Source organism: Aedes aegypti, chromosome 2, assembly GCF_002204515.2.
Source record: "Aedes aegypti strain LVP_AGWG chromosome 2, AaegL5.0 Primary Assembly, whole genome shotgun sequence".
NCBI classification, from domain to species: Eukaryota; Metazoa; Arthropoda; class Insecta; order Diptera; family Culicidae; genus Aedes; species Aedes aegypti.
In genome coordinates this window covers 122280366-122304441 of record NC_035108.1, presented here as the reverse complement: position 1 = coordinate 122304441, position 24076 = coordinate 122280366, and the positions used below count along the sequence as shown (strand labels likewise).

Genomic DNA, 24076 nt, shown 5'->3' with positions numbered 1-24076 from the left:
CCGGCAACGAAAAACGCGCGAATCCGTCAGCTAAATCAATCGGACGACGCAAAACCGAACTGTCCCGCTTGGGCCTCTCGAAGCACTACCCAGCAAGACGCTCCAAAACAGGGGGAAAAAATTCTCCGGCAACGAAAACGCGCGAATCCGTCAGCTAAATCAATCGGACGACGCAAAACCGAACCGTCCCGCTTGGGCTTCACAAAGCACTACCCAGCAAGACGCTCCAAAACAGGGGGAAAAAAATTCTCCGGCAACGAAAACGCGCGAATCCGTCAGCTAAATCAATCGGACGACGCAAAACCGAACTGTCCTGCTTGGGCTTCTCGAAGCACTACCCAGCAAGACGCTCCAAAACAGGGGGAAAAAATTCTCCGGCAACGAAAACGCGCGAATCCGTCAGCTAAATCAATCGGACGACGCAAAACCGAACTGTCCTGCTTGGGCTTCACAAAGCACTACCCAGCAAGACGCTCCAAAACAGGGGGAAAAAAATTCTCCGGCAACGAAAACGCGCGAATCCGTCAGCTAAATCAATCGGACGACGCAAAACCGAACTGTCCTGCTTGGGCTTCTCGAAGCACTACCCAGCAAGACGCTCCAAAACAGGGGGAAAAAATTCTCCGGCAACGAAAACGCGCGAATCCGTCAGCTAAATCAATCGGACGACGCAAAACCGAACTGTCCTGCTTGGGCTTCACAAAGCACTACCCAGCAAGACGCTCCAAAACAGGGGGAAAAAATTCTCCGGCAACGAAAACGCGCGAATCCGTCAGCTAAATCAATCGGACGACGCAAAACCGAACTGTCCTGCTTGGGCTTCTCGAAGCACTACCCAGCAAGACGCTCCAAAACAGGGGGAAAAAATTCTCCGGCAACGAAAACGCGCGAATCCGTCAGCTAAATCAATCGGACGACGCAAAACCGAACTGTCCTGCTTGGGCTTCACAAAGCACTACCCAGCAAGACGCTCCAAAACAGGGGGAAAAAAATTCTCCGGCAACGAAAACGCGCGAATCCGTCAGCTAAATCAATCGGACGACGCAAAACCGAACTGTCCTGCTTGGGCTTCTCGAAGCACTACCCAGCAAGACGCTCCAAAACAGGGGGAAAAAAATTCTCCGGCAACGAAAACGCGCGAATCCGTCAGCTAAATCAATCGGACGACGCAAAACCGAACTGTCCTGCTTGGGCTTCTCGAAGCACTACCCAGCAAGACGCTCCAAAACAGGGGGAAAAAAATTCTCCGGCAACGAAAACGCGCGAATCCGTCAGCTAAATCAATCGGACGACGCAAAACCGAACTGTCCTGCTTGGGCTTCACAAAGCACTACCCAGCAAGACGCTCCAAAACAGGGGGAAAAAAAATTCTCCGGCAACGAAAACGCGCGAATCCGTCAGCTAAATCAATCGGACGACGCAAAACCGAACTGTCCTGCTTGGGCTTCACAAAGCACTACCCAGCAAGACGCTCCAAAACAGGGGGAAAAAATTCTCCGGCAACGAAAACGCGCGAATCCGTCAGCTAAATCAATCGGACGACGCAAAACCGAACTGTCCTGCTTGGGCTTCACAAAGCACTACCCAGCAAGACGCTCCAAAACAGGGGGAAAAAAAATTCTCCGGCAACGAAAACGCGCGAATCCGTCAGCTAAATCAATCGGACGACGCAAAACCGAACTGTCCTGCTTGGGCTTCTCGAAGCACTACCTTGTGAAAAGTTTTGGAGAATATTCTGGAAAAACTTAGAAAGTAAGTTTGTCTTGGATGATTTTTTGTCGAACATATTTTATTACGTTTTGGTAAAAGCTAAGACCGATATCTGATTTGAGTAATCTACGGCTATAGAAGAAATCCTAAACCTGCTTTCAGAAAGAACATCGTCAAAACTCCTCCGGAAGATATACCAGAGACAGCTAGGTATAACAATTCATAGAGTTTGTCTGAAATTCGACCAGGACTTCAAAAGCAAGTACTAATTTTGCTGAAAATCATTGCAGAAATTACATTAGAAATTCCCACAAATAAACAATACATTCTACCATTCATTAACCCTTGACACTGTTTTTCACACGACTTTGTTCAACTATTTGTATACAAAAAATAAACAAGCAGTTGCTATTTTCTAACGTCAATTCCACCTGTTCATGAATTTCGGCAACACATATGCGATTTTGATCGTTCACTGTTTTGCTTTATAATTCAGTTTAAATATGGATATTTAAAGTACTCATGGAATCATATTCTAATGCTTTATACACGACATTCATCTAATTCGGTCTGTCTCGAGTTCGTCAATAATCAATTGTGATCTGGAGTTATTGTTTATTTGGAAGAAATGGTTTGATTTTACAGAAATTCTGCCACAATTTTAGCATAAGTTTCTATTTTTCGTTTGTTTAGAACTTGGAATTCTTGCAGTATTTTTTTATGTTTCGCCACAATTTTCCCTCATTTTATTTAACACATTTTTTGAGAAATGCTTCAAGTTATTCGTTTTGCATCTCTACTTCAAGATCTTGAATTTTCGCCAGTAAACTCCTCATGAACAGGAATTTTGCTCATAATTCTATCATGAGCTTGTTTACAAGAGTTCATATATTTTATTTCTTTTTGTTTGTTTTTGTTCAACTGGAATCAGAAATATTACATAGTAACCTATATTAAGCTAATGTTCGTCTCGAAAAAAAAAGATAAATGAAACATCAAATGCGCTATCTTTTTGACCATTTATGACAATCAAGTCTTAGCTCGGACAGTTAAGAAAGATTTTGAATTACTGCAGTTTAATACATTCTAAACACGCCTGATATGTAAATTGATTAATATACACATCAATTTCAAGAGGCAAATGAATTCAATAAAGCCTCAAAAAATATGCAAAGACACACTTAAAACAAGAGGGATGAAAATACAAACAATTGAATTTAGGCAAAATTTAGCCTATCTCAATCATTTTCCCTATCCTCTGTACTTTCTCGAGAATAATCGGTTGACCAAAACGCTTCCAGATTATGGATACTGTTTGAAACAGTCAACAACATATATAATCCATAAGATCTTAAAAATTGATGTGTCTCGAGCATTGTTTCATAGTTAATCCGTTTATAATTCTTTCCCAAGGAACCCACCAATCTGGAAGAACTTCGGTATGCGTCAAATGAAAAATATGTTTGAAATAGTCTCCAACATACTTGCTTCATAACATCTGGAAGACTGATGTGTCGCAAGTCCTATTCCATAATTTATAAGTTTATGGTCACTATCTCGAGGGAATCAGGAGTAAAATGCGTCGCAATCATTGTTCATAGCTTATCCGTTTATGGTTACTTTTATGAGGGAACCTGGGCACCTAGAAGAACGTGACTAATCTAACTACTTCAAAAACTATTGAAATAATCTCCAACATTCTTGATTCGTAAAATCTTGAAGATTGGTATGTCGCAAATCTTGTTTTATAACCGGAACATATACGGCTACTTTGCTGAGAGAACCAGGAGTCGGGAGAATTTCCGGAATGTGACCAATGTGACCAAAAACTATTGAAATAGTCTTCAACATACTTGAATCGTAAAATCTTACAGATTGATATATCGCAAGCCTTGCTTCATAACTGGTCCATATATGGCCTGAGGGAACCATATGCCCGGAAGACTTCGAAATGCCAATGTTACCAAAAATGATTGAAATAGTCTCCACCATGCTTGATTGGTAAATTCTTAAAGATTGGTATGTCGCAAACCTTGCTTCATAACCGGTTCATATATGGGCATTTTTCCAGGGAACCAGGTGCCCGGAAGACTTCCGGAATTTGGCCAATGTAGCCAAAATCAATTGATATAGTCTTCAACATATTTGATTCGTAAAATCTTGAAGATTGATATGTCGCAAGCCCTGCTCCATAACCGGTTCATAAATGGCCACTTCCCCAGGGGAACCAAGTATCCGGAAGATTACTAAAGTGCAGCCAAAGTGGCCAGAAATGTCCTAAGTGGTTTTAAGTGACCTCTTTTTGATAAATCATGAAGAATGACATGTCGAAATTCAGGTTTCTAAAGCATTTTGTAAGTGGATCATCATCCCGGGAAAAACTAACCCCACTGCACCCAGAAATAACTCCGGAACCATGTGGCCAATATCATATTTTGTATGACATATAGAAAATAGAGTTGTAACAGGTTCCATTAGTGGTAAAATTTTAAAATCGCTTCAGAAACAACGGAGATATGATTTTTTGAGTCTTTTTACGAATGTTCAAAACGTATCAAGAGAGAATAAATAAATAATATAATTAGAACATATTTTCATTTCTATTCAGTTTTATGACTAATACTTGTAGTTTTCAAGTCACTTTTAGGTCACTTTTTGGTCACTATTTGATCACTTTTTTATCATTTTGGTCACTATTATTTTGCTGTCTGATTGCTACCAGCCCTGATCATGCACTGTTGTCCCCACGATATAATCAGAGCTATACAACAGACGATAAACGGCCCTTCTTATGTGTTGCGGATCATGATTCTTACAGAGAGCGATAAGTGAGATTTACTCTCAATATTCTCAGAATTCAACCCCTTTCACTGAGAGATTTACTTCCACAAACATTCAGTGAAAAAATTTCGTTATAGTGGGACGGACCTGGTATACTGGTTAGAACACACGCCTCTCACGCCGGCGACTTGGGATCGAATCCCATCCCAGAGATAGTCACTTGACATGTATGTTACAGTGGCGGCTTCCTTCGGAAGGGAAGTAAAGCCGTTGTTCTCGAGATGAACTAGCCCAGGGCTAAAAATCTTGTTAATTAATATATAACAGTATATTCTTGGTAACTCTATAGATAAACGTATGGAGTAACCCATGAAGAAATTCTTAAGGTGCATTCCCTGCAATGATTTATGAAGGGATCTTTGGAAAAATTTGCTGAAATCGCGTAAAAGTTCTGAAAGTATCCTAGAAGGAATTCCTTTATTTAATCTGTTGAACATCTCTGAAAGAATTTCCTTAGAGACGCTCAGAATAATTCTTAGAAATATCTGTGAAGCAATTCACGAAAAAGTCTTTGGAGGAAACCTTTAAAAATTATCGTTGGAGGAAACCAATAAAGTTACTGATTACAAACTTGGTGGACATCTTGGAAGATTCTCTTGTGTAGCTTATGAATAAATTCCTGGGCAAACACTTCGACAATATCCTAGAGGAATCATTGGAAAAAAAAATCTTAATAAATTCTTGTATTCATCTAGGGAACTCCTGGGTAAATTCTTGAACAATTTCTCAATTACATCTGTATAGCAATTTTTGGAGAATTTCTGGCGAAATACATAGAAGCTAAGCTAATGTTAAAAGCTTTGAAAAACCCTTTGTAGATTTCCTAGAATCATTTCTTTATTCATTGAGGATTAATAGAGAAATCTCTGGAGAAACGCATGAGCGAAGCCCTAGTGGCTAAATACCCTAAAAAACTTAAAAAAAATGGAGGAATTTTTATAGGAACTACTGAAGGAATTCTTGTAGAGCACTCTAGAGGAGTTCATGAAGGAATCTTTGTAGGTATTCCTGGAGAAATTATTGACGTAATCCCTGGAGATATTCCAGGAGGCATCCTCGAAAGAATATCTGGAAGGATGTAATTCATTTTCCTAGAGAGTCCCCTGCAGAAGTTCTTGGAGAAATCCTTTGACGAATTTCTGAAATAATTTGCGGGAATTTTGGGAACAGTTTTCTAGTTTAAGGTCCAAGTAAAATTGGAGCAAATGTCAAAACTAAAAAAGCAGTTTTCTCCGTAATAATTGAGAAATCGTGAAAAATAAAAACACTCACTCGTTTTATTTGCAAAATGGAAAGGCTGTGTGTCGATTTTCTTGATTTGTATTGTCTGTCTCAAGATAAATCCAATTATGACGATTATGACCGCTGCGCTTATATTTGGAGACATGGACAGATACATGTTTCCAAATATAAGCGCAGCGGTCACTGATCATACAGAACCTTCAACTTCGAAACACACTACATGGACTAGACAGCAAGCACACTCATCGTTTACAGTTGCTTCTGCTATCTATCACTAATACATAGATACACGTCTGTCAACACAAATTTAATTTCTTATTCAAATTGCATAAAAAACGACTTATTTGAAATATTGCATAACCCACCATGAAGAGCAGATGTTATTTTAAAGAATTTTGCAAATGGTAAATTTCCTGTATAGAATATACATATTTCAAGGATATAGCTCTGGTGCTCCTTAATTTATTCGATTCCAGTAGTTATTCATACATTGATAACATGATCTAATTAAAATTCAAACACGCATCAATCGAAAAATTATAGCATTTTCTTGTCAAATCTGCCCATGTTTGACAGGGAAACCCAAATCCGAAGAATTGTTCTTCCTGCACCTGTTTTTTTGTGCAATATCTGCAGGTTATCGAAGCTGAACGATTTTTCCTAACATAGAGGAAAACACCACAAACCATTGTCGTCTCACATCCCGGGGGACCACTGAACACGGTTCACCTCTGAAGCAATAAATCATCAAAACAACATTTATTTCCGCTCTATGCCCCAATAACCAACCCCTCGTATCCGCATGGAGCCAGATCAGTAGCTTGGCTGGGGAAAAAACATTCGCATCATACCCTTGTTCCGAATGCCGCACTCCAGTTTCGGAAAAAACAGTTGCACTCTGTGGCACTCCGAGAACAACTTGATTGTTATCGTTTGAACATGGCGCCATATCCTATAAACCTTTCCTACAAAGGTACATCATACCGGAAACAAAAGTTTTGCAGGAAAACAGAAAGAAAATCAAGGTCGCTGGAGACGGTTTCGAGTCTCCGAGAAAACAGAACTTTCCCGTTGCTCTCAATCAAGTGTACAGTGACTCAGTTTCATATTCCTACACGGCACTGTTTTACATCAAGGTTGAAAAAAAAACTATCAAAAGAGGCTTATTTCCAAAAGTCTTTCATGGTAAATGTGTACAAAGTGGAAAATGCTCATTGGTCCCAAATTTTTTTGATGAAGATTTATAGGTGAGTTTTAGCTTGAGCTTGATTGGCCGCCCGTGCTTGCTACGCCAAATCAGCTGCACCTACATAAGGAATCAACCAGATGACTGCTTGGAACTAAAAGACACCCTCAGTGTATAAGTGCGGGTGATCTTCTATTTTTAGGCAACAATGTCGCCTGCCACGTCAGAATTCAGTCCAATGAGAGGAAAGGGAAGGAATCGATGATGCATTAAACTGGCTCCCACAGTAGACCGGATATACCGCTGCATCTACGCCAGTTCAGGCGGGAAGGTGTAGAGGTGGTAAATTTGTGGCAGAGAGGCTTGCTGTATGGTTAGCAGACTACCCATGTATCAGGCGTAAGGAAAGGCGTGCTATAATGATAGAAGAATGGAAGCGTAAGGAAACTTGTTTTTGTCCGTCTCTGGCTTTAGCAAATGCTATGAACTGTGATATATCAACTGTGACACATTAAGAGTGGAAGATGGAAGCAAGTGAAAGATACAATTATAAAGTACGAGGAAATGAACGGGCCTGGGATTGAACCCATAACATTCTGCTTATGAAGCAGAAGCGGTAGTCATTAGATCACCATTATTGGTAAAGTATTACGAAGTCGATATAGAATTTTATGGTTATTTTACCAACTTGATGTAAAAACAGTAGAACAGTAAAACAGCCCTGTACCAATATGACTTTGAATCACTGTACAAGAGGACACTAGAAGAAAAATATTGCCTCTGACGAAAATTGGTTCAAGGTTGCTCCCCGATATGAACTTGGCGAGCCTTTGTGGTACCGAGCACTGGAGAGCACATTTATTCTGACGAGTTCACGAAAAATGGTTTTATATGTGGTATATGCGATGCGTCATCGGCATACAGACTACACTATCTGTGCTGTGCAAAATTTGGTTATCGATTTATCACACGGGAGGAACCAAAATTGATTGCCCATAAGCATTCAACGACAGCAGCAGCAATTCGAGGGGTGAAATCAATTAAACTTTCAATGATAAATGACGGGCGATGTACACACTTAGATTTTTTCTCGTTGTTCGGTAAATATTCTTACCGGAAACGTACTGTAAATATATATTTTACTGAAGCTTCGGTATTACAAACTTAATTTACCGAATGTCCTTGAATAAATGAAAAAATCAAAACAATGTTTGCCCACTTTTACCGGAATCGTCGTTTCATTCACCGAAAAACCAGTAAATCGTTTCGATTCGCCGTAGACTGTAATTTTTTACCGTACATCAGTTCATAGTGCTACAATGCTTTACCGAACAAATGGTAATTTGAAATTTCTGAGGCCGCCATATTTGTTTCGAAGTACTCGATCGTATTGCATCCGGTACTGTCTAACAGTGTTTAAAAAAACTACAGCAACAGGATGAGCGTCTGGTACTTCTTATCCGTAAGTATGAGTCATGATTGATGGAATAAAATGTTTTCATTGTTACATAAATGCGATATTATGTTTCCGGATTGCAGCGTCACATTAACGAGCACGGATGACGGAATCAATGGTACCGGTTTTGTTCGCAAGGGGTGAAGAACTGCAGATGAACCAGAATTGTTTCCTTAACTGGCATAACTAGCTTGTTCCTGTGGCACTAGATTTGCAGCATATCCCACCTTCACCAACAGACAAGCAGTTGTAGAATCTGATTAACAACGGGGCCTAATGTCAGACGGAACCTTCATAGGAGCGAAACTTTTGCACTATTCGCTTAACTAAACGGCTCTGCATTGCTGTAACCTGTTAACAGTTGAAATTTATAAATAGTTCTAACAAGTGCAAACGATTTGAAAAGAAAAACGCGAAATAAATCGATTTATTATATTTTACATCAATATAAACTTCATTGTTTTTATTTTTTCATCGATCAGCCTGTCCGATTCTGACTGCTTGCTGTTACGATGCGTTCGGTAAATTATTTAACAATTCTCTCGGTAATATTTCACGAACATATTGTAATTTTTTGACAGCTGCCTGTCGATGAAAATTACAGATTGTTCAGTAATTCTTAACTTTACCGAAAGCATTACCGAGCGCTCAGCGGTTTATATTTCGGTAAAAAAATTACCGGAGTCGGTGATATCTCGCGGAACATTACTAAAGGACCTATGTACAAATGAGAGATTCTCTCCTCTCTCGTTCTCTTTTGATTATAACAGTGGAATACTAAAGATTTTGGGAAGTTTTTCACTATAGATCGAAAGTCAATTTCCTTGACTAGCGTTTCATACAAAAAAAGCAACAGAAGAGATTAATGTGACTCAGTTATTAATGAAAGAGAAAGTAAACAAAGAGAGCCTCTCAATGTTAGATAGGTCCTTTAGTAATGTTACGCGAGATATTTTCTTAGTGTGTACAGCGGGTACAGACATGCCGACATGACAGTAGGGACAATTTATAGGAGGGTTCTATCGGTGTCGTCGATTCACGTAAGACGGCATTTTTGTTTCGATTTCTAGTTAACGTTCAAGTGTTTAAAACAATCTTTTGTAATTACTTTTTTTTGTTTTAGAATTTTTTATTTTTTTTTTCTTAAGACAATAAATTGTTTCAGTCTAGAATTTTGAATGGACTGCTTAATTCAATTTTTTTTCAAGTTTCACATCTGTTTGTCTGTGCTGGTTCATAGGATGTAGTCAAGAATACCGTTATCACTCGATAACTAAGTGATTTCAGTTGCTCATATTCGGTTATTCAATTATGATGATTGCACAACGGACACTCTGGCAGATGATGCTGATAAACATTTTCTTGTAATGATATATGATAGTCTGAATGCAATCCTCAAATTTCGTCAAATTGGAAATTAAAAAAAAACAGGAGTTTGTAGACACAAAAGTCAATTTGAACAAAGTGAGATGCAGAATTGTAAAAAATAATGGAATCGTTCTGGTGGGCTTCGATCACACGACTCCCAATACGCTAGATTGGGCGCGTTAACTAATTACGCCACCGAACGAGTAACATCTTTCATTCACAAGAGTGCTTCCCAGAAGGTACTTCAAACATAATACACCTGTAATTAAACAGTTAAACCCCAAGACTGTCACGGCAGACTGAGTGGAAGCCCAAAAACCACTTGTTTGTTTGCACAGATTTATGACGACCTACCATAAATACTGAAAATCAGTGCATGTTTGCCGCTCGTCAACACTCCACGATAAGACACGCCGCCGCTATTTGCTGCTCTGTTTGTAGAGTAGTTGTCGGCAGTAATTGTTCTCTGATAAGAATTTTCTGCCACCACCACCACACACACACTGGGTGAACTGGGTGCAGTTGATAATGACACATGTCAAACGCGGTGGTGATTCCGCCGGTTCATTGGTCCCGATCAAGATTACTGGGCGGTGACGTGATTGGTGATTCGCCATTCGCAGTGACACCGAGAATTTGATATGAATACAGGAATGTTAAGCAGTGCGCATCGTACCTTCGTGCTGTACGTACGCAAATTGTCTCTGCTCTTGGAAGTTTTTTTTAAACTACCTAAAGCAATAAAACAGTACTTCTCAGTGCAACAAAAACAGTACCTTTCAGTACTAATTTTCTACTATTGATCCTTTTACGAACAAAAGGAGGCTCCGTTTTTTTGGTTCAATAGGGTCCTAAAATTTATAATGAAATCTTGTTTTTATTGATTAACACGAAAGAGCATTTTCTTGCAACTACTTTAGCAATTTTTCCCGCTCAGATTCCGGCTATAATTTTAAAAAGGGGTTCAAATATGAACCTTAACACTTTTCTTCATGTTTGACGTTCACCTAGTCGACAAGAACGCCATAGGGGTTTTAGTTTTAACACTGGGATTGTTCCTATCTGACATTTCGGAAGAGACACGGAAAATAAAATACACCGAAATTTTGAGTTTAAACTAAGGGGTGTGACAAAATCTCTAAAACCGTAAAAATGGTTTATTTGATCTTAAACCAACCAAAACAATTTAAAAATTGAGGAAACATGTGTTTTTGACTTAAGCTTAAACATTTGGTACTAAAATTGAAGAGGGCTTTAGGACCCTATTGTATAACAGGACATCTTGCATATTCTAGATGAAAATTCATAGGGCGCTAGGAATGTTTTGTTTTTGTACCATCCCAACAATATCTGGGAAGAGTAAATACAAACCATGTCAGAGTAAAAACGAATTTCTCCAAGGTTTTGTCAGGGAATTTATCAAGAGACATTATGCAGACAATAGTTCAGAGATATTTTTTCGAAAACTCGTCCAGAGAATGCAGTAACTTCTTCAATGATTTCTTCAAAAAAGCACCAAGAAACATATCAGATATTTTTCAGAAATTCTTCCAATGACACCTCCAGAGACTTCTCTAAGAATTCTTCCACAGATTCCTCTAGAGATTGTTACAAGAATTCTCAAAGAGACTCCTCCAAGATTCCACTAGGGATTCCTCCTACTGTTTCTCAAAAGTATGCTTAATTTTTTGCTTTATTCAGGAACTCCTAGAAGGATTTCTTTACGGCTATTTCTCAAGAAATTTCTGTTGATAAATTCCACCACGAAATAATTCCGAGCTTTTTATCGAAAACTTTTTCAGGATTTCAATAGTTCCTTCAACTAAACATAGTGCAGAGATTTTCCAGAAATTTATCTACGGTTTTTCCAGGGACCTCTCGAAGGATTTCTCCAGAGACTCCTTCCCGAATTCTTCCACAGATTTTCCAGAGATTCTCCCAAAACATCCCAAATCGACTCCTCCAATTTCTCGAGGGATTCTTCTACATAATCCCTTCAGGTATTCGTCTAGTAACTGATTCAGCGATTTTTCAAGGAATTGCTCTAGACAAAAATTTGTCTAGAAATCACCGCTTAATAATTCAGAGAAAACTTCTCCAGGGATTTCAGTAATTCCTTCATAGACTTCACCTCCACATAATTCAGATGTTTTCCCGAAATACCTCTAAAGATTCTTTCGCGAATTCCCTCTACAATTCCTCTAGAATTTCACCAGGGATTCCTCCAGAGATTCTTCCAAGATTTACTCCTTCATTTCGTCCAGGGATTCCTAAAAAGGATCTTCCAGGCATTTCTTCTGCATTTTTTCCAGTGATTCCCTCAGGAATTTATGAAAAATTTACTTAAAAGATATCCCGAAGATTTTTTCTGAGATCGTTTTGCCAGGAAATGAGAGATATTTTCGAGAACGTCTTCGGATATTCCAGTAGTTCCTTCAAGGCTTTCTTTAAAGAATTCACCTCCAGAGAATACTCCAGTAATTCTACCAAAAATTCCCACGGAGATTCCTCTAGGGAATACCAAGGTTTCCTCCAGGAATTCCTCATGCAAATGTCTCCAGAGATACCTCCACAGTATTCCTCAAGGAAATCCTTCAGCGAGAATTTTCGAAAACTCTTCCAAGGATTTCATAAGTTCCTTCAACTAGATAAAGTGCAGACATTTTCCAGAAATCTATCTACGGATTCTTCCAGCAATCTTTTCGAGTACTCTACCTCTCCAATGATTTCTCCAGAGACTCCTTCCCGAATGCTTCCACAGATTTCTACAGAAATTCTTCAAAAAAAACCAATAATCGACTCCTCCAGTTTCTCGAGGGATTGTTCTACAGAATCCCTTCGGGAATTCGTCTTGTGATTGAGTGATTTTTCAAGGAATTTCTCTAAGCCAATTCCACCGCTTAATAATTCAGAGAAAAGTTCTCCAGTGATTCCTTCGTAGAATTTTCTCCAAGAAATCTTTCGGGAATTCCCCCTGGAATTCTTCTAGAATTTCACCAGGGATTCCTCCAGAGATTCTTTCAAGATTCACTCCTTCAATCAGTCCAGGGAATCCTAAAATTGATCTTCCAGGCATTTCCCCTGGAATTTGTTCAGTGATTCCCTCAGTAATTTCTCAAAAATCTACTTCAAAGACATCTCGAGGACTTTTTCTAGTTCTTTTTTCGGCCGTGCAAAAAAAATTTCCATACATTTTTTTCCGCCAAAACCTTATTTTGCATGAAACGTCGAGAAATGGTGTTACTTTTTTGCACGGTTTTTTGAAATTTTGAACTGAAAACTTTTTTGCACGGTACGCATCCCCCGTGCAAAAACAGAATCGGGTGTACTCCAAAAATTCTATCAAAGATTCATCCAGGGAATTTTCCGAAAATTCCCATGAAGATTTCTCTAGGAATTCTCCAAGGCTTCCTCCAGGAATTTCTTAAGCAAATGTCTCCAGAGTATTCCTCAAGAAAATTGTTCAGGGAGAGGAATTTCTCTAGGGAAATTTCGCCACGAAATAATTCAGAGATTTTTTTCAACTCCTTCTAGGATTTCAGCAGTTCTTTCAAAGATTTCACCTAGAACTAGACATAATTCAGATATTTTCCAACAATTTCTCAACTGGTCCTTCCAGAGACTACTTCAAAGATTGCCCCATGAATTACATCTGAAATTTCTCTATTTTGCTATTGCTCTAAAGAATCTCTCTAGACGATTCCTCTAGGAATTTGTCCTAGGATTCACTCAGAAATTCCTACAAGAGCTCCTTCGGAGATTTCTAAACGAATTTCTCTTGTAACATTTCCCCAGGTAATATGTCAGAGCTATTTTCGAAAACTTCTTCAGGGATTACACTACTTTCTCCAAACATTTCCTTAAAGTTTTCTCCAAGAAATATTTCAGATATTTCCCAGAAATTATTGTAAAGAAACCTCCTGTAATTCTTCCAAACATGCCTTTAAAGAATTCTCAAAGAAGTCTCTGCCACAGAATTCCTTCAGAAACCCCTACTGAAATAATTCCAGGATTTATTTCTGCAACTTTCCTAGGGATCCCTCCACGAATGGTTTTAGGATTTTATCCTAGGATTTTCTCAGGAATTACTCCAGAAGCTCCTTCAGGGAGTTCTTAACCAGGGACGAAAATACTCAATCTACCCTCGCCTACATTGATACTTGCTGGGTAGAATCTTCGTTGATTTTTATTTGTTTTTATCCTCACCTTGACAGCACAACAAAGAATTCTCTGGAATTTTTCCAAGGATTCCTTCAGGCATTTCTCCATGAACTACTTGATGTATTTCTTATGGTTTTTCTATTAGATCATTTCGACAAGGAATAAGATACCCATGCAGAAGTTGGATTCCAGTAATTTTTTCAAGAATTTCTTCAAAGATTTCACTAAGAAAGGGATTTAGATATTTTCTAGAAATTTCTCCAGGAATACATCAAGAGACTCCTTCGAAAATTACCGCTGGGATTTTTGCAAGAGATTCCCCAATTTCAGCATGCATTCTTCCAGAAATTACAACTAGGATTCTTTTAGAAACTCCACCAACAATACCTCCATTATTTCTGCCAGTAATTCCTCAAGGAGTTCTGCTAGTAATTTCTCCAAGAATTCCGCCTGTGATTTCTCCAGGAATTTCGTCAAAAATTCCTCGAGAAAATCCGCCAGTAATTCCTTTAAGAATTCTTCCAGAAAAACTGCCAGAGGTTTCTACAGGAATCCCGCAAGGTATTCTTCCGGGAAGTCACCAAGTTTCACCTCAGCAATTCACCAGAAGTTTCACCAGATATTCCTGAAAAAATTCTACCAGGTAGTCCTCTAAAAATTCCACCAGGGATTCCTTAAGATATTTTCCAGGAAATTCGCTAAGGTTATTCCTTCAATAATTCTGCCAAGGATTGGTCCAGCAATTTAACCTGGGATTGCTGCAAGAATTCCGTCAGAGTTTTTTTTTGTAATTCTTCCCTAGTTCCCACAGGAGTTCCACCAGGGATTCCAACAGGAATTTTCCCATTGATTCATTTGCGAATTTCATCAGGCATCGCTCCAGGAATAGTACCAGGCAGTCCTTCAGGAATGCGGTAAGTGAATTTGGAAATTTCACCAAAAATACTTCTAAGGGTTTCTACAAAATTTTTCTGTTTAGATTTTTCTAGTAATTTACCTTCAACAGATACCGCTCCTGGATATCTTCTATGGCCTTTTTCAGAAATGTATCTTTGGATTCATCATGATTTTTTCACAGGAACTTCTCCAAGAATTTCTTCAGTAATACTTGCAAGGATACCTTCAGAACGCCTATCTAAGTTCCCCTTCTACTATGATTCTTCCAGATTTTTCGAGGAAGGGCTACAGTCGCGATCCTGCTATGAAAATTATATTGCATATACATTATACATCTTTGAGTACTAATTCAAGTTATATATGCCAAATAAAACGATATCGACACTAACGACAGTAATTATCCAGCATGAGTGAAACATCATATAACATGAATACGATTTAAATTATATTTCTTAATATTGAATCTATTTATCTCCAACCAATACCTACTATCAAATAGTTACGCATCAACATTAATAAAGTTCACTTTCCTTTCTATCACTTGCAGGGAATCAGTTTATTGGTCGCCCATTGCATCTAGTGTTTCGTAATAAATAGCGTTGAACATCGCCGAACTACGCACAATCATCGGATCCAGCAAATAACCACCCATCCAACCGGTCGTCGACGAAGCACATACAGAAAACGCTTGGAGAAAATATAAATCACCCGGCAGGCAACCAGCAAAAGTGACGGGATCGTTTCCCAACGCAATCCTCTGACGCCAGAAGCAAAGCAAAGCAATTGGTGAATGAAAAGTGAAATTCCCAGTGGAAATAGTGAAATAGGTATGATAAATAAGGAAAATTGAGTGCACCACGTGCCACAAGGTGAGCAAATTAGCGAGAAACGTAAATACCTCGGGCTTATGGAACACATCGTTCGCGTTCGTTCGTTTCCCGATCAATCATAGTGGGCAGAATCGAACCCGTACTTATTTTTTGAAATGATACATTTTCGATGGAAAAACGCTCTATAAATCAATTGATACAGGTTTTGAAAAGTTACACGAAAATTTCACAAAATATACCTAATTTGGTGCAAACGGTCTGCGAAACGAACATTGTTACATCTACCAGTATTTCGGACGATGTTACCCAGTTTTAACTAAACAAATCAATCATTTAGTGTGACATTATGAACAAAACAGCTGAAAAAGGCATAAGTTTTAGCGAAAAAAATGACCACTTGCTAAGATCTTCAAAGGTTAAAACTTGCAATGGATTTATTGAACAGTTTTCAATCGGAAATATATCATTTCAATATTTAATTCAGTGGCTTCAATATAAGTCCGATCACGGTTCCGATTTTACCCACTGTGCACACTGTAGCCGTCGCTGAAAAAACGTGATCGAAATTGTTTTGACCTTGAAAACATGATTTTAGTACTATAGTGTCTTCGGGAAAGTTTTTCCATAAAATAATCGCTATTTTATGAAAGTGTTAATTTGGTGATTAATCCACCTATAAGTGAGAACGAAATTTTATTTTTCGTATTTATGAATTTAAAAATAAACTTTATTCGGGAAAGTTGTAGGTAATGTTAGAAGAAACAACTTTGCTGAAGACACCGTATGCATATTTTTTGATTTTCATGTACATTTGTGGAGTTTTTTGTGGAACACCCCTAAAAATCACTTTTTTCATCATAACTTGGTTCGATGATTTTGTACAATTTTCAATTGTTCTAGTGTTATTTGTTACTTGCAAAAACGCATAACATTCTCCAAAAGAGCATTTTTTTATCTCTCATACTTTTCGAGTTATTGAAGGTTTTATATAAAATTTTGCACCTTTTTGACACTAAAAATAATTTGGTCGCGCACATTTCCGCAGTCTGAAACATGTTTATCCAATGGTTTGAAACTAATACTATGAAATGCAGAGAAAGCCGCTTTTAGCCTGCTTTAGCCTGACGGTCAAAAGAAAGTCTGAAAAAATGTTTACTTACATGCAGTTATAATTTACACTTATTCACTACCCCCTATATTGGCTGAACTTGAATATCTGGCATCACTGTATCGAATTTTATGCAATCAAATCAACAATGACATCAATCAACAACAGATCAGAATAATCTGTTCAGACAGGTTTACCACAGACAAACAGACTAAATATCATACACTCTTTTCATCGTTCACTTTTCTAACGTTAGTTTCATATATGAAGTAGGTGGTCAATTAGGGATTCCGGCTCCGACTACTTTTACTGAATACCGATTCAACGGTACTACATCGATCAGAATCGGTAGGGTTCATGGACAAAAGGTCAAAAGACAAAACGTCGAAAGGACAAAAGGTCGAAAGACAAAAAGTCGAAAGGACAAAAGGTCGAAAATGATTTGCTTGATGAGAAATTTTTCCTTCTTTGAAAAAAGATTTTCAACCTTTTGTCCCTTCTTTTTTGTTCTTCGACTTTTTGTCATTTCGACCTTTTGTCTTTCGACCTTTTGTCATAGATTCATCGGTAGTACTAGTAAAATACCGATAGTGAATTTTTTCCCACTAAACCAATAAAAACTGTTATAGTTTTCGTTTGTTCATAAGAAATCCCTTTATTTTAGTTTTATTCACAATTATAACATTTATGCATTTTACAATAAATAGTTGATAATTTGTGGAGAATGAAAAAAAAAAACATTTGTTGAAATATTTTAGAATATAAGTAATAGTTATCTACACCTATTTGTTTTCTATGTAAACCTTATGAGCTGCGAGCCAAATATGCGAAGAACGGCAGTACACGAAGGCGATTGTGGATTGTTTCTTCATAATTGTGTAAATATGTTTTAATGCGAGAAAATCGGTAAGTATGCATTTCAAACTGTTTAATTGCTTTTTGGTTTATATGAGTGGCATCCAATATCAGCATACGTACTAACTTTGGCTGAGTTTAAATTGATATTTCCAATATTTAAGTTGTCATTACGATTAATCGATATTTTGAATCGATGTTTGGAGCATCTAGAAACGAATGAATTGATTTTCTTAATTCAAGTTTTTGATTAGATTTATTTTGTAGAAATCGATAAATGTTTCTTAATGAATTGATGGGAAAGAAACCAAATTTTTAATTAGTGAATTTGTTGTATCGAATATGAAAACTGATTTTATTGAAAGATGTTGGTGTCGACTGCTAATTCATTTGATCCCATCCCAAACTTCATAAATTTCAATTCAAATATATAGATGCAAAGGATTCGATTGAATCGATAAATAGATTCGACAGTTCAATCGACAGTGAATCGATTCAGTAACATCGATGCTATGGAGAAATTTGCTCAACGCTTTGTACACTGAATCCTTATACGAGGAAGTGAGGTAACTTCTTTCTTGGTCTTTATTGGACAGTTGACCGAAGAGGCTCAAGAGGATGTAACAAGGATATTAAGAATTGCAGGGAGGATCTCCAGAATTGATACTGACTAAGAATTATTACACTGTTTGTTGGCGACATCAAATCCTGTGATTACATCTATAAGAGCATTCCTGAGAAAAAAAGTGTTTCCTTATCAGGATGGGAAAATCTTTTGGTAAAAAAAGATAACGAACGAACTAGTGATAGCGAAGCTAAAAATAATGACGATAATCTTAAACATTCATATTTACTGATTTATGGATTTCATATGAATTTTAAAGGAAAAAATAAATGTTTCATAGTTATATTATACATTTTAATTTTTTCTGAGCTCCGAAAAATTCTCAAGAAAGGACTGAGATTTCCTGCAGAAAAAATAGCAATAAGTGTTTTTCTGCAAAAAATAAACAGCTAACGTTGGAAAGGTGAACGACGAAAAGTGTGTTGGATATGAGTGATTCCAAGCAACAGCACCAAAATTTGGTAAATTTTTTAATTCATTTTTTTCTATTGAGCTGAAACTTTGCACAGTTTTCCAGTTCCATCTAAATCGTCATTTTCCAATATCAAATCTTCAAGTTGAGTCACGACTAACTTTTCAAAAGGGTGTATGTGAAAATGGTTCAAAAATATTCAAAAAGCTGCACAGCAAAAACGGTTCGTTCGATTGTTAGACAACTAAAGAAACAAAGTTAGACAACTAAATAAAGATTCCAAAAAAATACACACAGTAAAAAAAATTTTTTTTTTGCATTCAAAAACATAATTTTTGACACAAAAACTCAAATATCTCAAAACCCTATCGGAATACCAACGTAATTTTTTGAGGGAAAACGGTCCATTATATTAGCTATCTACCATAAAAATTTGGTGATGGTAAACCAATAAACAAAAAAGTTATGACATTTCAAACATGTCACAATTTTCACATTTAGTAGAAAAAAAATTTTTTTTCGGTGTAAATTATTACGGGAATCGCAGTTTGTTGCTGATTTTATTGTTAAGGGCCTTGCGTGAATTAAACAAGTCGTTTTCATGTATTCATTAGTATTATGTATATTATATGTATAAATATTATGTATATGTATAAATATTATATGTATATGTATATATGTATAAATTAAAATGAATTAACAGATTACACGAAAAAAAAAATTTTTTTTTACCAGGATATCTTTTTTAGAGTATGATTGATGATTTTCTAAATGTTATATATAAACTTTAAAAGTTTTGGATTTGGGTATGCGTTATGAGATCATGAAAACATTTTATTAATACTTATTTATTTATTTATTGTTATTCAATTTTTTTACAATATCGAACACTTTTGCATCATTATCAGTACAGTTCAAGTATAGTTTTGCTTTAATTTTATTTTCTTGCAATGGAATGAAACAGTGAAATTTGTGGGTTCCTTGGATCGTTTTTGCGTTATTATATTGCTCGCTGAGCTCTGATGCCGTCAATTCGTACTCTTCAGTAGTAGTAAAACAAAATGATAATTTTGTTAAATCTTCTTCTTTTCTGCGATTCGCCCAATCAAATAGTTCTTTTGCAGTTTTAATTGGATGCTCACGTTCTTTGGCTAAACTTGCTCTTGTGGCCATGCGCTTTATGGTTCCTCCAATAGCATCACAAGGACCTTTGCCATGTGACGTAGCAAAGAAATGCCATTCTGCATCAATTCCGTACTTTTATTTAAATTGACATAGGCTCGAAAAATTCTTACGGTTTTTGTACTGCGATGCTGCTCCATCAGACATGAAATATATCTTTCTGATTTCTTGATTTCCGCTTTCAGTTTATCTATGGTGCTTTCGGTGAGATTTCGTAGCTCTTTCGAACACTTTTTTTCTGCAAACGGCCTGCAACAGTTGAGAAAGCGACTACTCATGTTGCTCGTTAGATTTTAATAAACAAAATCTCTTTTAAGTTTTTACTGACTAGTTTGGTGTCGTTTGCTTGACTGAAGAAAAATTTTACAATTAAATCTTTTATAACCATAGTGGTAGTATATTTTTAGCTTTTTCGTGAGTATGTTCATGGTATGTACCTATCATGTTTTTGATGTTGTTGAAGTTACTCGCTTTCTCCCAAAAATGATTAACAAAGTCTATTCTCTACCAAGGCGGGTCTATACCCAGGTGTAATCAGATTTTAACTTTGTGGAGAAAACCAGCGCCGAGAAAACCGACCTGCTTTACGTATACTAGATCACCTGGGTATAGACCCGCCTTGTTCTCTACGAGGTTAAACTTTTTGCAGGTAAACTAGTCGTATACCTGTATAGAAAACTTTTTTTGTAGCTTTTGTCTTCAATATTACATTTCTTATAGGTTTCTTTTATCAAAAGGTTTCAACACTATTGAGAGAATTTTTCTTCAGTTACGTACAATAAAAAATATGACACTATCAAGACTTTAGATCACAACACTGGATCGCGTCTAACTTTCTAATAGATGCTATAATAGTTATGAATAATTAAATAAAATATCATGAAAACAACTTGTTAACCTCATGTGGTACCCTTAACAAAAAATTCAGCAACAAACTGCGGTCCTAAAAAAAATTAACAATGAAAAAAAAAATTCACTAAGTGTCAAATTTGTGAAATATTTGAAATGTCATAACTTTTTTGTTTATTGGCTTACCATCACCAAATTTTTATGGTAGATAGCTAATATAATATAAAAAATTTTGGTTGGTATTCCGATAGGGTTTTGAGATATTTGAGTTTTTGTGACAAAAATGATGTTTTTTAATGCAAAAAAAAATTTTTTTACTGTGTGTTTTTTTTTTGGAATCTTTATTTAGTTGTCTAACTTTGTTTCTTTAGTTGTCTAACAATCGAACGAACCGTTTTTGCTGTGCAGCTTTTTGAATATTTTTGAACCATTTTCACATACACCCTTTTGAAAAGTTAGTCGTGACTCAACTTGAAGATTTGATATCGGAAAATGACAATTTAGATGGAACTGAAAAACTGTGCAAAGTTTCAGATATTCTTGAAATGGTCGATCAGAATCGACTTGCATGCCTCCGTGGAATCCCTCATATGTTGTCTGTTTTGTCTGTGATAAACTTGTCTGAACAGATTATTCCGACCTTTTGTTGATTGATTATATTGTTGAATTTATTGCATAAAATTCGATACAGTGATGCCAGATATTCAAGTTAAGCCAATATAGGGTATAGTGAATAAGTGTAAATTATATCTGCATGTAAGTAAACATTTTTTCAGACTTTCTTTTGACCGTCAGGCTAAAGCAGGCTAAAAGCGGCTTTCTCTGCATTTCATAGTATTAGTTTCAAACCATTGGATGAACATGTTTCAGACTGCGGAAATGTGCGCGACTAAATGATTTTTAGTGTCAAAAAGGTGCAAAATTTTATATAAAACCTTCAATAACTCGAAAAGTATGAGAGATAAAAATATGCTCTTTTGGAGAAAGCTATGCGTTTTTGCAAGTAACAAATAACACTAGAACAATTGAAAATTGTAAAAAATCATCGAACCAAGTTATGATGAAAAAAGAGATTTTTAGCGTTCCAAAAAAAAATCCACAAATGTACATGAAAATCAAAAAATATACATACGGTGTCTTCAGCAAAGTTGTTTCTTCTAATATTATCTACAACTTTCCCGAATAAAGTTTATTTTTAAATTCATAAATACGAAACATAAAATTTTGTTCTCACTTATAGGTGGATTAATCACCAAATTGACACTTTCAAATAGCGATTATTTTATGGAAAAACTTTCCCGAAGACACTATAGTACTAAAATCATGTTTTCAAGGTCAAAAAAATTTCGATCACGTTTTTTCAGCGACGGCTACAGTGTGCTGTGGCATTGGTTCGTTACCATGTGTACCTGTTGGGCGCTGTAAAGTGTAGTGGCAGCAGCAAGTGAACCAAGAAGAAAGGTGAAAAATAAGCACGAAAGTGAAGGAAAACAGTGCGCTGCCATTCACCACGCCTCACCCCTCACGTTGATCCACACTTAAAGTGGGGTCGGTCAGGTGGAATTGTGGCCGCCCTCTCGCCCTTTGGTTCGCGGTAATTAGTGCTGCTATTAGACAGCACCACGTGGCCTCCGGGTTTCATAAGTTGGCTGTGTGCGAAGGGGGGGATGCCGCCAAGTGTGTGATGGGAGTGATCTTTCGACGCTTCCCGTGTACGTCCCATCCAGCGAGCTGCGTAGAACCACTGTAATTGCTGTATCAGCATCACGCAACGCACCCGTAGAAAAAAACTGTAGAAGTAGCTCTGCTTAGCCTATAAGGTAGGTGCAACTCGTGGTCGATAGTCGTAGGTCGTGTTGTCGTCAGTTATGAATAATGTCTAGCTATTGAATTAAATTGCGGCATTTGCACTCATGACGATTAGGCGCATTCGCGTTCTTAGGTCAAAGTTTCGACGTTTTAGTTTTTGCAACAATATATATCCAGAACAATGTAAATCCGTCCAGAATTAGTCGAATCTCTGTTTCACATGAACAATTACTTTCTGAAGAATATACGATGCTGTAATTTAAATTATTTTACAATGATCTGTAAAGTAAACAATCTATGTAAAGTCTTCACACTCTTTCACTCACTTGAGCTATCTGATTGATGACCTCTAAGCTTTATCCTAAGACCTAAGCATTCGCCATAAAAGTGTACCAATTGTGGACTACCGATTATTTTCACGAAATAAACTCAAATGCCATCCAGTGCGATTGATAATGCAACGCTAATAAGTAATAAAGTGTTTGCATATAACATTTTCCATAAATGTCGTGTTAAATTGATAGTGAGAGGAAAATAACCATCATCATTTTACAAATTTTCAAAATTAGATCGAAAATACTGTTTTTTTTTTTATTTTTGATGATTGCTGATGATCGATTGATGGATTTTTGATCCCTATGTCAATTTATCGCAATGCATTAATAAGCACAAATAAATTTTCAAAAAAGATGTGGAAATGTGAAAATTCAAGATATGATACAAAACAGCATTAAGGTGAAGATGAATCGAAGCCTAACCTCAAATTTTCAAGAGCACGGATCTGGAGAACAAAACACCCGTTTGAGCTGAAAATTTAATCGATTGGTCAACACCAGCGAGTCACCAATCGATCAAGTTTTAAGCTTAAACGGATGTTTGGTTCTCCAGTTTCGTGCTCTTGAAAATTTGAAGTTTGGCTTCGATTCATCTTCACCTTAATTACCCTCAAAGCCCCGGGACAGACCTTTTATTTTCAATCGACTGGTACTCAGAAACAAATAAGTTTAACGAAATGCGGTTTTCACTATGATCGATGGGATGAGTTAGTCTTCCTGCGAGTGGGTTTTCAAACCGGAAGCTCATGTATGGACATGTTTTTCAACCGGAAATAAGTGTTCACACTAGTCACATATTTTACAACTTTAACAACGAAACCAATGTCAAACGATAGGTTTTAGCCCTTTTCTAAAATACATTATTTGGTTTATTTTCTTGCATGAGACGAAAGCCGGAACCGGGTTCCGGTAGTACTTTACGGGTTGGTGCCGCGGTCAAGAAACACATGTAAATTTTACCCAAAGCGTCAATGCGACGATTTAGGGAACAAACATTAATAGAATAAATTAGAATAAAAGGTAAAACTAGAAATGTAACTACTGAACATGCCTTTTACATGTATTGATACTTCGGCCATGATTGTGCTTCTTTTCCCCGAATGTCGGCTCCCCGAACGCCAGTTCCCCGAATGACTCGTTTCCCCGAAAAATGGAGCAGTTTAAATAGGCGCCATAATAGTTTTCAGTGGCAGGATGGTGGAATAGAAAG

The 24076-nt window shown here is 37.0% G+C and overlaps 1 protein-coding gene across 7 annotated transcripts in view; it reads left to right on the top strand.

Annotated features, from left to right (window-relative positions):
• The window catches only part of LOC110675977 (lactosylceramide 1,3-N-acetyl-beta-D-glucosaminyltransferase), a 193641-nt gene that overhangs the window by 20384 nt on the left and 149181 nt on the right, over positions 1–24076 (top strand). Inside the window, exons 2-3 of one of the 7 annotated variants that reach the window (XM_021842167.1) lie at positions 15409–15688; positions 22150–22542. The gene's annotated coding sequence lies outside the window, so the exon portion shown is untranslated. Of the gene's footprint in view, positions 1–15408; positions 15731–22086; positions 22543–24076 lie in introns of all 7 variants that reach the window. The other 6 variants (XM_021842164.1, XM_021842166.1, XM_021842165.1 and 3 more) reach the window with 6 other exon arrangements.